We start from the raw sequence: 19,002 nt of genomic DNA on the forward strand, positions 1-19,002 counted from the left end.
CGTGCTGATATTTCCATGTTTATACAGGCAGCGCTGTAGGTATTTCCATGTTTATACAGATATCAGTTTAGATATTTCCTTCTTAATACAGATGGCGGTGTAGACATTTATATGTTCATACAGATGGCGGTGTAGATATTTCCATGTTTATAGAGATAGCGGTGTAGTTATTTCCATGTGTAAAGAGATAGCTGTGTAGATATTTCCATGTATATGCAGATAGCTTTGTAGATATTTCCATTTTCATGCAGATAGCGGTGTAGATATTTACATGTTCAAACAGATAGCGGTGTAGATATTTCCATGTTCATTCAGATAGCGGTGTAGACATTTCCATGTTTATACAGATAGTGGTGTAGATATTTCCATGTTTATACAGATAGCGGTGTAGATATTTCCTTGTTTATTCAGATAGCGGTATAGATACCTCCATCTTAATACAGATGGCGGTGTAGATATTTATATGTTCATACAGATGGAGGTGCAGATATTTCCATGTTCATACAGATGGCGGTGTAGATATGTTCATGTTCATACAGATAGCAGTGTAGTTATTTCCATGTGTAAAGAGATTGCTGTGTAGATATTTCCATGTATATGCAGATAGCTTTGAAGATATTTCCATTTTCATGCTGATAGCGGTGTAGATATTTCCATGTTCAAACAGATAGTGGTGTAGATATTTCCATGTTCATACAGATAGCATTGTAGATATTTCCATGTTTATACAGATAGTGGTGAAGATGTATGCATGTTTACACAGATAGCGGTGTAGATATTTCCATGTTCATACAGATAGCGGTGTAGATATTTCCATGTTCATACAGATAGCGGTGCTGATATTTCCATGTTTATACAGATAGCGGTGTAGGTATTTCCATGTTTATACAGATAGCGGTGTAGATATTTCCATGTTTATACAGATAGTGGTGTAGATATTTCCATGTTTATACAGATAGCGGTGTAGATATCTCCATCTTAATACAGATGGCGGTGCAGATATTTATATGTTCATACAGATGGCGGTGCAGATATTTCCAAGTTCATACAGATGTCGGTGTAGATATTTCCATGTTTATAGAGATAGCGGTGTAGTTATTTCCATGTGAAAAGAGATAGCTTTGTAGATATTTCCATGTATATGCAGATAGCTGTGTAGATATTTCCATTTTCATGCAGACAGCGGTGTAGATATTTCCATGCTGAAACAGATAGCGGTGTAGATATTTCCATGTTCATCCAGATGGCTGTGTAGATATATCCATGTTCATACAGATGGCGGTGAAGATGTTTCCATGTTCATACAGATAGTGGTGTAGGTATTTCCATGTTCATACAGATAGCGGTGTAGCTATCTCCATGTTCATACAGATAGCGGTGAAGATATTTCTATGTTCATACAGATAGCGGTGTAGATATTTCCATGTTCATACAGATTGCGTTGCTGATATTTCCATGTTTATACAGGTAGCGGTGTAGATGTTTCCATGTTCATACAGATAGCGGTGTAGATATTTCCATGTTTATACAGATAGCGGTGTAGATATTTACATGTTTATACAGATAGCGGTGTAGATACCTTTATGTTAATACAGATGGCGGTGTAGATATTTATATGTTCATACAGACGGCGATGTAGATATTTCCATGTTCATACAGATGGCGGTGTAGATATTTCCATGTTTATAGAGATAGCGGTGTAGTTATTTCCATGTGTAAAGAGATAGCTGTATAGATATTTCCATGTATATGCAGATAGCTTTGTTGATATTTCCATTTTCATGCTGATACCGGTGTAGATATTTCCATGTTCAAACAGATAGTGGTGTAGATATTTCCATGTTCATACAGATAGCAGTGTAGATATTTCCATGTTTATACAGATAGTGGTGAAGATGTACGCATGTTTACACAGATAGCGGTGTAGATATTTCCATGTTCATACAGATAGCGGTGTAGATATTTCCATGTTCATCCAGATGGCTGTGTAGATATATCCATGTTCTCACAGATGGCGGTGAAGATATTTCCATGTTCATACAGATAGCGGTGTAGATATTTCCATGTTCATACAGATAGCGGTGTAGATATTTCCATGTTCATACAGACAGCGGTGCTGATATTTCCATGTTCATCCAGATGGCTGTGTAGATATATCTATGTTCATACAGATGGCGGTGAAGATGTTTCCATGTTCATACAGATATCGGTGTACATATTTCCATGTTCATACAGATAGCGTTGTAGATATTTCCATGTTCATACAGATAGCGGTGCTGATATTTCCATGTTTATACAGATAGCGGTGTAGATATTTCCATGTTTATACAGATAGAGGTGTAGATATTTCCATGTTTATACAGATAGCGGTGTAGATATTTCCATGTTTATACAGATAGCGGTGTAGATATCTCCATCTTAATACAGATGGCGGTGCAGATATTTATATGTTCATACAGATGTCGGTGCAGATATTTCCAAGTTCATACAGATGGCGGTGTAGATATTTCCATGTTTATAGAGATAGCGGTGTAGTTATTTCCAAGTGTAAAGAGATAGCTTTGTAGATATTTCCATGTATATGCAGATAGCTGGGTAGATATTTCCATTTTCATGCAGACAGCGGTGTAGATATTCCCATGCTGAAACAGATAGCGGTGTAGATATTTCCATGTTCATACAGATAGCTGTGTAGATATTTCCATGTTTATACAGATAGCGGTGAAGATGTATGCATGTTTACACAGATAGCGGTGTAGATATTTCCATTTTCATACAGATAGCGGTGTAGATATTTCCATGTTCATCCAGATGGCTGTGTAGACATACCCATGTTCGTACAGATGGTGGTGAAGATATTTCCATCTTCATACAGATAGCGGTGTAGATATTTCCATGTTCATACAGATAGCGGTGTATTTATTTCCATGTTCGTACAGATAGCGGTGCAGCTATTTCCATGTTCATACATATAGCGGTGTAGATATTTCCATGTTCATCCAGATGGCTGTGTAGATATATCCATGTTCATACAGATGGCGGTGAAGGTATTTCCATGTTCATACAGATAGTGGTGTAGATATTTCCATGTTCATACAGATAGCGGTGTAGCTATTTCCCTGTTCATACAGATAGCGGTGTAGATATTTCCATATTCATCCAGATGGCTGTGTAGATATTTCCATGTTCATACAGATAGCGGTGCTGATATTTTCATGTTTATACAGGTAGCGGTGTAGATACTTCCATGTTTATACAGATAGCGGTGAAGATGTATGCATGTTTACGCAGATAGCGGTGTAGATATTTCCATGTTCATTCAGATAGCGGTGTAGATATTTCCATGTTCATCCAGATTGCAGTGTAGATATATCCATGTTCAAACAGATGGCGGTGAAGATATTTCCATGTTCATACAGATATCGGTGTCGATATTTCCATGTTTATACAGATAGCGGTGTAGATATCTCCATCTTAATACAGATGGCGGTGTAGATATTTATATGTTCATACAGATAGCGGTGTAGATATTTCCATGTTCATACAGATAGCGGTGTAGATATTTCCATGTTCATACAGATAGCGGTGTAGATATTTCTATGTTCATGCAGATGGCTGTGTATCTATTTCCATGTTCATACAGATAGTGGTGTAGATATTTCCATGTTCGTACAGATAGCGGTGTAGGTATTTCCATGTTCATACAGATTGCGGTGCTGATATTTCCATGTTTATACAGGTAGCGGTGTAGATATTTCCATGTTCATACAGATAGCGGTGTAGCTATTTCCATGTTCATACAGATAGCGGTGTAGATATTTCCATATTCATTCAGATGGCTGTGTAGATATTTCCATGTTCATACAGATAGCGGTGCTGATATTTCCATGTTTATACAGATAGCGGTGCAGATATCTCCATCTTAATAGAGATGGCGGTGTAGATATTTATATGTTCATACAGATAGCGGTGTAGATATTACCATGTTCATACAGATAGCAGGGTAGATATTTCCATGTTCATACAGATAGCGGTGTAGATATTTCTATGTTCATGCAGATGGCTGTGTAGCTATTTCCATGTTCATACAGATAGTGGTGTAGATATTTCCATGTTCATACAGATTGCAGTGCGGATATTTCCATGTTTATACAGGTAGCGGTGTAGATATTTCCATGTTCAAACAGATAGCGGTGTAGATATTTCCATGTTCATACAGATAGCGGTTTAGATATTTCCATGTTCATACAGATAGCGGTGTAGGTATTTCCATGTTCATACAGATAGCGGTGTAGCTATTTCCATGTTCATACATATAGCGGTGTAGATATTTCCATGTTCATCCAGATGGCTGTGTAGATATATCCATGTTCATACAGATGGCGGTGAAGATATTTCCATGTTCATACAGATGGCGGCGTAGATATTTCCATTTTCATACAGATACCGGTGTGGACATTTCCATGTTCATACAGATAGCGGTGTAGCTATTTCCATGTTCATACAGATAGCGGTGTAGATATTTCTATGTTCATACAGATAGCGGTGTAGATATTTCCATGTTTATACAGATAGCGGTGTAGATATTTCCATGTTTATACAGATAGCGGTGTAGAAATTTCCATGTTTATATAAATAGCGGTGTAGATATCTTCATCTTAATACAGATGGCGGTGTAGATATTTATATGTTCATACAGACGGCGGTGTAGATATTTCCATGTTCATACAGATGGCGGTGTAGATATTTCCATGTTTATAGAGATAGCGGTGTAGTTATTTCCATGTGTAAAGAGATAGCTGTATAGATATTTCCATGTATATGCAGATAGCTTTGTAGATATTTCCATTTTCATGCTGATACCGGTGTAGATATTTCCATGTTCAAACAGATAGTGGTGTAGATATTTCCATGTTCATACAGATAGCAGTGTAGATATTTCCATGTTTATACAGATAGTGGTGAAGATGTATGCATGTTTACACAGATAGCGGTGTAGATATTTCCATGTTCATACAGATAGCTGTGTAGATATTTCCATGTTTATACAGATAGCGGTGAAGATGTATGCATGTTTACACAGATAGCGGTGTAGATATTTCCATTTTCATACAGATAGCGGTGTAGATATTTCCATGTTCATCCAGATGGCTGTGTAGACATACCCATGTTCGTACAGATGGCGGTGAATATATTTCCATGTTCATACAGATAGCGGTGTAGATATTTCCATGTTCATACAGATAGCGGTGTAGCTATTTCCATGTTCGTACAGATAGCGGTGTAGCTATTTCCATGTTCATACATATAGCGGTGTAGATATTTCCATGTTCATCCAGATGGCTGTGTATATATATCCATGTTCATACAGATGGCGGTGAAGATATTTCCATGTTCATACAGATAGTGGTGTAGATATTTCCATGTTCATACAGATAGCGGTGTAGCTATTTCCATGTTCATACAGATAGCGGTGTAGATATTTCCATATACATCCAGATGGCTGTGTAGATATTTCCATGTTCATACAGATAGCGGTGCTGATATTTCCATGTTTATACAGATAGCGGTGTAGATATCTCCATCTTAATACAGATGGCGGTGTAGATATTTATATGTTCATACAGATAGCGGTGTAGATATTTCCATGTTCATACAGATAGTGGTGTAGATATTTCCATGTTCATACAGATAGCGGTGTAGATAATTCTATGTTCATGCAGATGGCTGTGTAGCTATTTCCATGTTCATACAGATAGTGGTGTAGATATTTCCATGTTCATACAGATAGTGGTGTAGATATTTCCATGTTCATACAGATTGCGGTGCTGATATTTCCATGTTTATACAGGTAGCGGTGTAGATATTTCCATGTTTATACAGATAGCGGTGTAGATATTTCCATGTTTATACAGATAGCGGTGTAGATATTTCCATGTTTATACAGATAGCGGTGTAGATATCTCCATCTTAATACAGACGGCGGTGTAGATATTTATATGTTCATACAGACGGCGGTGTAGATATTTCCATCTTCATACAGATGGCGGTGTAGATATTTCCATGTTTATAGAGATAGCGGTGTAGTTATTTCCATGTGTAAAGAGATAGATGTATAGATATTTCCATGTATATGCAGATAGCTTTGTAGATATTTCCATTTTCATGCTGATAGCGGTGTAGATATTTCCATGTTCAAACAGATAGCGCTGTGGATATTTCCATGTTCATACAGATAGCAGTGTAGATATTTCCATGTTTATAGAGATAGTGGTGAAGATGTATGCATGTTTACACAGATAGCGGTGTAGATATTTCCATGTTCATACAGATAGCGGTGTAGATATTTCCATGTTCATCCAGATGGCTGTGTAGATATATCCATGTTCACTCAGATGGCGGTGAAGATATTTCCATGTTAATACAGATAGCGGTGTAGATATTTCCATGTTCATACAGATAGCGGTGTAGCTATTTCCATGTTCATACATATAGCGGTGAAGATATTTCCATGTTCATACAGATGGCGGTGTAGATATTTCCATGTTCATACAGATAGCGGTGCTGATATTTCCATGTTCAAACAGATAGCGGTGTAGATATTTCCATGTTCATACAGATAGCGGTGCTGATATTTCCATGATTACAGGTAGCGGTGCTGATATTTCCAAGTTTATACAGATAGCGGTGTAGATATTTCCATGTTTATACAGATAGCCGTGTTGATATTTCCAAGTTTATACAGAGAGCGGTGTAGATATCTCCATATTAATACAGATAGTGGTGTAGATATTTATATGTTCATACAGATGGCGTTGTAGATATTTCCATGTTCATCCAGATGGCTCTGTAGATATATCCATGTTCGTACAGATGGCGGTGAAGATATTTCCATGTTCATACAGATAGCGGTGTAGATATTTCCATGTTCATAAGATAGCGGTGTAGATATTTCCATGTTCAAACAGATAGCTGTGTAGCTGTTTCCATGTTCATCCAGACGGCTGTGTAGATATATCCATGTTCATACAGATAGCGGTGTAGATATCTCCATGTTCATACAGATAGAGGGGCTGATATTTCCATGTTCATACAGATAGCGGTGTAGATATTTCCATGTTTATACAGATAGCGGTGAAGATGTATGCATGTTTACACAGATAGCGGTGTAGAGATTTCCATGTTCATCCAGAGGGCTGTGTAGATATATCCATGTTCATACACATAGCGGTGTAGATATTTCCATGTTCAAACAGATAGCGGTGTAGATATTTCCATGTTCATACAGATAGCGGTGCTGATATTTCCATGATTACAGGTAGCGGTGTAGATATTTCCATGTTTATACAGATAGCGGTGTAGATATTTCCATGTTTATACAGATAGCGGTGTTGATATTTCCATGTTTATACAGTTAGCGGTGTAGATATCTCCATCTTAATACAGATGGCGGTGTAGATATTTATAAGTTCATACAGATGGCGTTGTAGATATTTCCATGTTCATCCAGATGGCTCTGTAGATATATCCATGTTCGTACAGATGGCGGTGAAGATATTTCCTTGTTCATACAGATAGCGGTGTAGATATTTCCATGTTCATACAGATAGCGGTGTAGATATTTCCATGTTCAAACAGATAGCTGTGTAGCTATTTTAATGTTCATACAGATAGCGGTGTAGATATTTCCATGTTCATCCAGACGGCTGTGTAGATATATCCATGTTCATACAGATGGCGGTGTAGATATCTCCATGTTCATACAGATAGAGGGGCTATTTCCATGTTCATACAGATAGCGGTGTAGATATTTCCATGTTTATTCAGATAACGGTGTAGATATCTCCATCTTAATACAGAAGGCGGTGTAGATATTTATATGTTCATACAGATGGCGGTGCAGATATTTCCATGTTCATACAGATGGCGGTGTAGATATTTCCATGTTCATACAGATAGTGGTGTAGATATTTCCATGTTCATACAGATAGCGGTGCTGATATTTCCATGTTTATACAGGTAGCGGTGTAGATATTTCCATGTTTATACAGATAGCGGTGTAGATATTTCCATGTTTATACAGATAGCGGTGGAGATATTTCCATGTTTATACAGATAGCGGTGTAGATATCTCCATCTTAATACAGATGGCGGTGTAGATATTTATATGTTTATACAGATGGCGGTGCAGATATTTCCATATTCATACAGATGGCGGTGTAGATATTTCCATCTTCATACAGATAGTGGTGTAGTTATTTCCATGTGTAAAGCGATAGCTGTGTACATATTTCCATGTATATGCAGATAGCAGTGTAGATATTTCCATTTTCATGCAGATAGCCGTGTAGATATTTCCATGTTCAAAGAGATAGCGGTGTAGATATTTCCATGTTCATACAGATAGCGGTGCAGATATTTCCATGATCAAACAGATAGTGGTGTAGATATTTCCATATTTATACAGATAGCGGTGAAGAGGTATGCATGTTTAAACAGATAGCGGTGTAGATATTTCCATGTTCATCCAGATGGCTGTGTAGATATATCCATGTTCATACAGATAGCGGTGTAGATATTTCCATGTTCATACGGAAAGCGGTGTAGCTATTTCCATGTTCATACAGATAGCGGTGTAGATATTTGCATGTTTATACAGATAGCGGTGAAGATATATGCATGTTTACACAGATAGCGGTGTAGATATTTCCATGTTCATACAGATGGCGTTGTAGATATTTCCATGTTCATCCAGATGGCTCTGTAGATATATCCATGTTCATACAGATAGTGGTGTAGATATTTCCATGTTCATACAGATAGCGGTGCTGATATTTCCATGTTTGTACATGCAGCGGTGTAGCTATTTCTATGTTCCTACAGATAGCGGTGTAGATATTTCCATGTTCAAACAGATAGCGGTTCTGATATTTCCATGTTTATACAGGCAGTGGTGTAGATATTTCCATGTTTATACAGATAGCCGTTTAGATATTTCCTTCTTAATACAGATGGCGGTGTAGATATTTATATGTTCATACAGATGGCGGTGTTGATATTTCCATGTTTATACTGATAGCAGTGTAGATATCTCCATCTTAATACAGATGGCAGTGTAGATATTTATATGTTCATACAGATGGCGGTGCAGATATTTCCATGTTCATACAGATGGCGGTGTAGATATTTCCATGTTCATACAGATAGTGGTGTAGTTATATCCAGGTGTAAAGGGATAGCTGTGTAGATATTAAAATGTACATGCAGATAGCAGTGTAGATATTTCCATTTTCATGCAGATAGCGGTGTAGATATTTCCATGTTCAAACAGATAGCGGTGTAGATATTTCCATGTTCATACAGATAGCGGTGTAGATATTTCCATGTTCATACAGATAGCGGTGTAGATATTACCATGTTTATACAGATAGCGGTGAAGATGTATGCATGTTTACACAGATAGCGGTGTAGATATTTCCATGTTCATCCAGATGGCTGTGTAGATATATCCATGTTCATACAGATAGCGGTGTAGATATTTCCATGTTTATTCAGATAGTGGTGTAGATATTTCCATGTTCATACAGATAGCGGTGTAGCTATTTCCATGTTCATACAGATAGCGGTGTAGATATTTCCATGTTCGTACAGATAGCTGTGTAGATATATCCATGTTCATACAGATGGCGGTGAAGATATTTCCATGTTCATACAGATGGCGGCGTAGATATTTCCATTTTCATACAGATACCGGTGTGGACATTTCCATGTTCATACAGATAGCGGTGTAGCTATTTCCATGTTCATACAGATAGCGGTGTAGATATTTCTATGTTCATACAGATAGCGGTGTAGATATTTCCATGTTTATACAGATAGCGGTGTAGATATTTCCACGTTTATAGAGATAGCGGTGTAGAAATTTCCATGTTTATACAGAGAGCAGTGTAGATATCTTCATCTTAATACAGATGGCGGTGTAGATATTTATATGTTCATACAGACGGCGGTGTAGATATTTCCATGTTCATACAGATGGCGGTGTAGATATTTCCATGTTTATAGAGATAGCGGTGTAGTTATTTCCATGTGTAAAGAGATAGCTGTATAGATATTTCCATGTATATGCAGATAGCTTTGTAGATATTTCCATTTTCATGCTGATACCGGTGTAGATATTTCCATGTTCAAACAGATAGTGGTGTAGATATTTCCATGTTCATACAGATAGCAGTGTAGATATTTCCATGTTTATACAGATAGTGGTGAAGATGTATGCATGTTTACACAGATAGCGGTGTAGATATTTCCATGTTCATACAGATAGAGGTGTAGATATATCCATGTTCATCCAGATGGCTGTGTAGATATATCCATGTTCTCACAGATGGCGGTGAAGATTTTTCCATGTTCATACAGATAGCGGTGTTGATATTTCCATGTTCATACAGATAGCGGTGTAGATATTTCCATGTTCATACAGACAGCGGTGCTGATATTTCCATGTTCATCCAGATGGCTGTGTAGATATATCTATGTTCATACAGATGGCGGTGAAGATGATTCCATGTTCATACAGATATCGGTGTAGGTATTTCCATGTTCATACAGATAGCGGTGAAGATATTTCCATGTTCATACAGATAGCGGTGTAGGTATTTCCATGTTTATACAGATTGCGGTGTAGATATGTCCATGTTTATACAGATAGCGGTGTAGATATTTCCATGTTTATACAGATAGCGGTGTAGATATCTCCATCTTAATACAGATGGCGGTGTAGATATTTCCATGTTCATACAGATAGCTGTGTAGATATTTCCATGTTTATACAGATAGCGGTGAAGATGTATGCATGTTTACACAGATAGCGGTGTAGATATTTCCATTTTCATACAGATAGCGGTGTAGATATTTCCATGTTTATCCAGATGTCTGTGTAGACATACCCATGTTCGTACAGATGGCGGTGAATATATTTCCATGTTCATACAGATAGCGGTGTAGATATTTCCATGTTCATACAGATAGCGGTGTAGCTATTTCCATGTTCATACATATAGCGGTGTAGATATTTCCATGTTCATCCAGATGGCTGTGTATATATATCCATGTTCATACAGATGGCGGTGAAGATATTTCCATGTTCATACAGATAGTGGTGTAGATATTTCCATGTTCATACAGATAGCGGTGTAGCTATTTCCATGTTCATACAGATAGCGGTGTAGATATTTCCATATACATCCAGATGGCTGTGTAGATATTTCCATGTTCATACAGATAGCGGTGCTGATATTTCCATGTTTATACAGATAGCGGTGTAGATATCTCCATGTTAATACAGATGGCGGTGTAGATATTTATATGTTCATACAGATAGCGGTGTAGATATTTCCATGTTCATACAGATAGTGGTGTAGATATTTCCATGTTCATACAGATAGCGGTGTAGATAATTCTATGTTCATGCAGATGGCTGTGTAGCTATTTCCATGTTCATACAGATAATGGTGTAGATATTTCCATGTTCATACAGATAGTGGTGTAGATATTTCCATTTTCATACAGATTGCGGTGCTGATATTTCCATGTTTATACAGGTAGCGGTGTAGATATTTCCATGTTCAAACAGATAGCGGTGTAGATATTTCCATGTTTATACAGATAGCGGTGTAGATATTTCCATGTTTATACAGATAGCGGTGTAGATATCTCCATCTTAATACAGACGGCGGTGTAGATATTTATATGATCATACAGACTGCGGTGTAGATATTTCCATGTTCATACAGATGGCGGTGTAGATATTTCCATGTTTATAGAGATAGCGGTGTAGTTATTTCCATGTGTAAAGAGATAGCTGTATAGATATTTCCATGTATATGCAGATAGCTTTGTAGATATTTCCATTTTCATGCTGATAGCGGTGTAGATATTTCCATGTTCAAACAGATTGCGCTGTAGATATTTCCATGTTCATACAGATAGCAGTGTAGATATTTCCATGTTTATACAGATAGTGGTGAAGATGTATGCATGTTTACACAGATAGCGGTGTAGATATTTCCATGTTCATACAGATAGCGGTGTAGATATTTCCATGTTCATCCAGATGGCTGTGTAGATATATCCATGTTCACACAGATGGCGGTGAAGATATTTCCATGTTAATACAGATAGCGGTGTAGATATTTCCATGTTCATACAGATAGTGGTGTAGCTATTTCCATCTTCATACATATAGCGGTGAAGATATTTCCATGTTCATACAGATGGCGGTGTAGATATTTCCATGTTCATACAGACAGCGGTGCTGATATTTCCATGTTCAAACAGATAGCGGTGTAGATATTTCCATGTTCATACAGATAGCGGTGCTGATATTTCCATGATTACAGGTAGCGGTGTAGATATTTCCAAGTTTATACAGATAGCGGTGTAGATATTTCCATGTTTATACAGATAGCCGTGCTGATATTTCCAAGTTTATACAGAGAGCGGTGTAGATATCTCCATATTAATACAGATGGCGGTGTAGATATTTATATGTTCATACAGATGGCGTTGTAGATATTTCCATGTTCATCCAGATGGCTCTGTAGATATATCCATGTTCGTACAGATGGCGGTGAAGATATTTCCATGTTCATACAGATAGCGGTGTAGATATTTCCATGTTCATAAGATAGCGGTGTAGATATTTCCATGTTCAAACAGATAGCTGTGTAGCTATTTCCATGTTCATACAGATAGAGGTGTAGATATTTCCATGTTCATCCAGACGGCTGTGTAGATATATCCATGTTCATACAGATGGCGGTGTAGATATCTCCATGTTCATACAGATAGAGGGGCTGATATTTCCATGTTCATACAGATAGCGGTGTAGATATTTCCATGTTTATACAGATAGCGGTGAAGATGTATGCATGTTTACACAGACAGCGGTGTAGAGATTTCCATGTTCATCCAGAGGGCTGTGTAGATATATCCATGTTCATACACATAGCGGTGTAGATATTTCCATGTTGAAACAGATAGCGGTGTAGATATTTCCATGTTCATACAGATAGCGGTGCTGATATTTCCATGATTACAGGTAGCGGTGTAGATATTTCCATGTTTATACAGATAGCGGTGTATATATTTCCATGTTTATACAGATAGCGGTGTTGATATTTCCATGTTTATACAGATAGCGGTGTAGATATCTCCATCTTAATACAGATGGCGGTGTAGATATTTATAAGTTCATACAGATGGCGTTGTAGATATTTCCATGTTCATCCAGATGGCTCTGTAGATATATCCATGTTCGTACAGATGGCGGTGAAGATATTTCCTTGTTCATACAGATAGCGGTGTAGATATTTCCATGTTCATACAGATAGCGGTGTAGATATTTCCATGTTCAAACAGATAGCTGTGTAGCTATTTAAATGTTCATACAGATAGCGGTGTAGATATTTCCATGTTCATCCAGACGGCTGTGTAGATATATCCATGTTCATACAGATGGCGGTGTAGATATCTCCATGTTCATACAGATAGAGGGGCTGATATTTCCATGTTCATACAGATAGCGGTGCTGATATTTCCATGTTTATACAGATAGCGGTGTAGATATTTCCATGTTTATTCAGATAGCGGTGTAGATATCTCCATCTTAATACAGAAGGCGGTGTAGATATTTATATGTTCATACAGATGGCGGTGCAGATATTTCCATGTTCATACAGATGGCGGTGTAGATATTTCCATGTTCATACAGATAGTGGTGTAGATATTTCCATGTTCATACAGATAGCGGTGCTGATATTTCCATGTTTATACAGGTAGCGGTGTAGGTATTTCCATGTTTGTACGGATAGCGGTGTAGATATTTCCATGTTTATACAGATAGCGGTGGAGATATTTCCATGTTTATACAGATAGCGGTGTAGATATCTCCATCTTAATACAGATGGCGGTGTAGATATTTATATGTTTATACAGATGGCGGTGCAGATATTTCCATGTTCATACACATGGCGGTGTAGATATTTCCATCTTCATACAGATAGCGGTGTAGTTATTTCCATGTGTAAAGCGATAGCTGTGTACATATTTCCATGTATATGCAGATAGCAGTGTAGATATTTCCATTTTCATGCAGATAGCCGTGTAGATATTTCCATGTTCAAACAGATAGCGGTGTAGATATTTCCATGTTTATACAGATAGCGGTGAAGATGTATGCATGTTTAAACAGATAGCGGTGTAGATATTTCCATGTTCATCCTGATGGCTGTGTAGATATATCCATGTTCATACAGATAGCGGTGTAGATATTTCCATGTTCATACGGATAGCGGTGTAGCTATTTCCATGTTCATACAGATAGCGGTGTAGATATTTCCATGTTTATACAGATAGCGGTGAAGATGTATGCATGTTTACACAGATAGCGGTGTAGATATTTCCATGTTCATACAGATAGCGGTGTAGATATTTCCATGTTCATCCAGATGGCTGTGTAGATATATCCATGTTCATACAGATAGCGGTGTAGATATTTCCATGTGCATTCAGATAGTGGTGTAGATATTTCCATGTTCATACAGATAGCGGTGTAGCTATTTCCATGTTCATACAGATAGTGGTGTAGATATTTCCATGTTCGTACAGATAGCGTTGTAGATATTTCCATGTTCCTCCACATGGCTGTGTAGATATATCCATGTTCATACAGATGGCGGTGTAGATATCTCCATGTTCCTACAGATAGCGGTGCTGATATTTCGATGTTTATACAGGTAGCGGTGCAGATATTTCCATGTTCATACAGATGGCAGTGTAGATATTTCCATGTTCATACAGATAGCGGTGTAGTTATTTCCATGTGTAAAGAGATAGCTGTGTAGATATTTCCATGTACATGCAGATAGCAGTGTAGATATTTCCATTTTCATGCTGATAGCGGTGTAGATATTTCCATGTTCAAACAGATAGCGGTGTAGATATTTCCATGTTCATACAGATAGCGGTGCAGATATTTCCATGTTCATACAGATATCGTTGCTGATATTTCGATGTTTATACAGGTAGCGGTGTAGAAATTTCCATGTTTATCCAGATAGCGGTGTAGATATTTCCATGTTTATACAGATAGCGGTGTAGATATTTCCATGTTCATACAGATAGCGGTGTAGTTATTTACTTGTGTAAAAAGTTAGCTGTGTAGATATTTCCATGTATATGGAGACAGCTGTGTAGATATTTCCATTTTCATGCAGATAGCTGTGTAGATATTTCCATTTTCATGCTGATAGCGGTGTATATATTTCCATCTTCAAACAGATAGCGGTGTAGATATTTCCATGTTCGTACAGATAGCGGTGTAGATATTTCCATGTTTATACAGATAGCGGTGAAGATGTATGCATGTTTACACAGATAGCGGTGTGGATATTTCCATGTTCATCCAGAGGGCTGTGTAGATATATCCATGTTCATCCAGATGGCTGTGTAGATATATCCATGTTCATACAGATGGTGGTGAAAGTATTTCCATGTTCATTCAGATAGCGGTGTAGATATCTCCATGTTCATACAGATAGAGGTGCTGATATTTCCATGTTCATACACATAGCGGTGCTGATATTTCCATGTTTATACAGGTAGCGGTGTAGATATTTCGATGTTTATACAGATAGCGGTGTAGATATTTCCATGTTTATACAGATAGCGGTGTAGATATTTCCATGTTTATACAGATATCGGTGTAGATATCTCCATCTTAATACAGATGGCGGTGTAGATATTTATATGTTCATACAGATGGCGGTGCAGATATTTCCATGTTCATACAGATGGCGGTGTAGATATTTCCATGTTCATACAGATAGCGGTGCAGATATTTCCATGTTCATACAGATAGCGGTGTAGATATTTCCATGTTTATACAGATAGCGGTGAAGATGTGTGCATGTTTACACAGATAGCGGTGTAGATATTTCCATGTTCATCCAGATGGCTGTGTAGATATATCCATGTTCATACAGATAGCGGTGTAGATATTTCCATGTTCATACAGATAGCGGTGTAGCTATTTCCATGTTCATACAGAGAGCGGTGTAGATATTTCCATGTTTATACAGATAGCGGTGTAGATATTTCCATGTTTATACAGATAGCGGTGTAGATATTTCCATGTTCATCCAGATGGCTCTGTAGATATATCTATGTTCGTACAGACGGCGGTGAAGATATTTCCTTGTTCATACAGATAGCGGTGTAGATATTTCCATGTTCATACAGATAGCTGTGTAGCTATTTCCATGTTCATACAGATAGCGGTGTAGATATTTCCATGTTCCTCCAGATGGCTGTGTAGATATTTCCATGTTTATACAGATAGCGGTGTAGATATTTCCATGTTCATACAGATAGCGGTGTAGTTATTTACTTGTGTAAAGAGTTAGCTGTGTAGATATTTCCATGTATATGGAGACAGCTGTGTAGATATTTCCATTTTCATGCAGATAGCTGTGTAGATATTTCCATTTTCATGCAGATAGCGGTGTATATATTTCCATCTTCAAACAGATAGCGGTGTAGATATTTCCATGTTCGTACAGATAGCGGTGTAGATATTTCCATGTTTATACAGATAGCGGTGAAGATGTATGCATGTTTACACAGATAGCGGTGTGGATATTTCCATGTTCATCCAGAGGGCTGTGTAGATATATCCATGTTCATCCAGATGGCTGTGTAGATATATCCATGTTCATACAGATGGTGGTGAAAGTATTTCCATGTTCATTCAGATAGCGGTCTAGATATTTCCATGTTCATACAGATAGCGGTGTAGATATCTCCATGTTCATACAGATAGAGGTGCTGATATTTCCATGTTCATACAGATAGCGGTGCTGATATTTCCATGTTTATACAGGTAGCGGTGTAGATATTTCCATGTTTATACAGACAGCGGTGTAGGTATTTCCATGTTTATACAGATAGCGGTGTAGATATTTCCATGTTTATACAGATAGCGGTGTAGATATCTCCATCTTAATACAGATGGCGGTGTAGATATTTATATGTTCATACAGATGGCGGTGCAGATATTTCCATGTTCATACAAATGGCGGTGAAGATATTTCCATGTTCATACAGATAGCGGTGCAGATATTTCCATGTTCATACAGATAGCGGTGTAGCTATTTCCATGTTCATACAGAGAGCGGTGTAGATATTTCCATGTTTATACAGATAGCGGTGTAGATATTTCCATGTTTATACAGATAGCGGTGTAGATATTTCCATGTTCATACAGATGGCGGTGTAGATATTTCCATGTTCATACAGATGGCTGTGTAGATATATCCATGTTCATACAGATGGCGGTGTAGATATCTCCATGTTCATACAGATAGAGGGGCTGATATTTCCATGTTCATACAGATAGCGGTGCTGATATTTCCATGTTTATACAGATAGCGGTGTAGATATTTCCATGTTTATTCAGATAGCGGTGTAGATATCTCCATCTTAATACAGATGGCAGTGTAGATATTTATATGTTCATACAGATGGCGGTGCAGATATTTCCATGTTCATACAGATGGCGGTGTAGATATTTCCTTGTTCATAGAGATAGCGGTGTAGTTATTTACATGTGTAAAGAGATAGCTGTGTAGATATTTCCATGTATATGCAGATAGCTGTGTAGATATTTCCATTTTCATGCAGATATCTGTGTAGATATTTCCATTTTCATGCAGAAAGCGGTGTATATATTTCCATCTTCAAACAGATAGCGGTGTAGATATTTCCATGTTCATACAGATAGCGGTGTAGATATTTCCATGTTCATACAGATAGCGGTGTAGATATTTCCATGTTTATACAGATAGCGGTGTAGATATTTCCATGTTCATACAGATAGCGGTGTAGATATTTCCATGTTCATACAGATAGCGGTGCTGATATTTCCATGTTTATACAGGTAGCGGTGTAGATATTTCCATGTTTATACAGATAGCGGTGTAGATATTTCCATGTTTATACAGATAGCGGTGTAGATATTTCCAGGTTTATACACAGAGCGGTGTAGATAACTCCATCTTAATACAGATGGCGGTGTAGATATTTATATGTTCATACAGATGGCGGCGCAGATATTTCGATATTCATACAGATGGCGGTGTAGATATTTCCATGTTTATAGAGATAGCAGTGTAGTTATTTCCATGTGTAAAGAGATAGCTTTGTAGATATTTCCATGTATATGCAGATAGCTGTGTAGATATTTCCATTTTCATGCAGATAGCGGTGTAGATATTTCCATGTTTATACAGATAGCGGTGAAGATGTATGCATGTTTTCACAAATAGCGGTGTATATATTTCCATGTTCATACAGATAGCTGTGTAGATATTTCCATGTTCATCCCGATGGCTCTGTAGATATATCCATGTTCATACAGATGGCGGTGAAGATATTTCCATGTTCATACAGATAGCAGTGTAGCTATTTCCATGTTCATACAGATAGCGGTGAAGATAATTCCATGTTCATCCAGATGGCTGTGTAGATATATCCATGTTCATACAGGTGGCGGTGAAGATATTTCCATGTTCATACCGATAGCGGTGTAGATATCTCCATGTTCATACAGATAGAGGGGCTGATATTTCCATGTTCAAACAGATACCGGTGCTGATATTTCCTTGTTTATACAGGTAGCGGTGTAGATATATCCATGTTTATACAGATAGCGCTTTAGATATTTCCATGTTTATACAGATAGCGGTGTTGATATTTCCATGCTTATACAGATTGCGGTGAAGATATCTCCATCTTAATACAGATGGCCGTCTAGATATGTATATGTTCATACTGATGTCGGTGCAGATATTTCCATGTTCATACAGATGGCGGTGTGGATATTTCTATGTTTATAGATATAGCGGTGTAGTTATTTCCAAGTGTAAAGAGATAGCTGTGTAG

This window comes from Gorilla gorilla, chromosome 23 (genome assembly GCF_029281585.2).
Source record: "Gorilla gorilla gorilla isolate KB3781 chromosome 23, NHGRI_mGorGor1-v2.1_pri, whole genome shotgun sequence".
NCBI classification, from domain to species: Eukaryota; Metazoa; Chordata; class Mammalia; order Primates; family Hominidae; genus Gorilla; species Gorilla gorilla.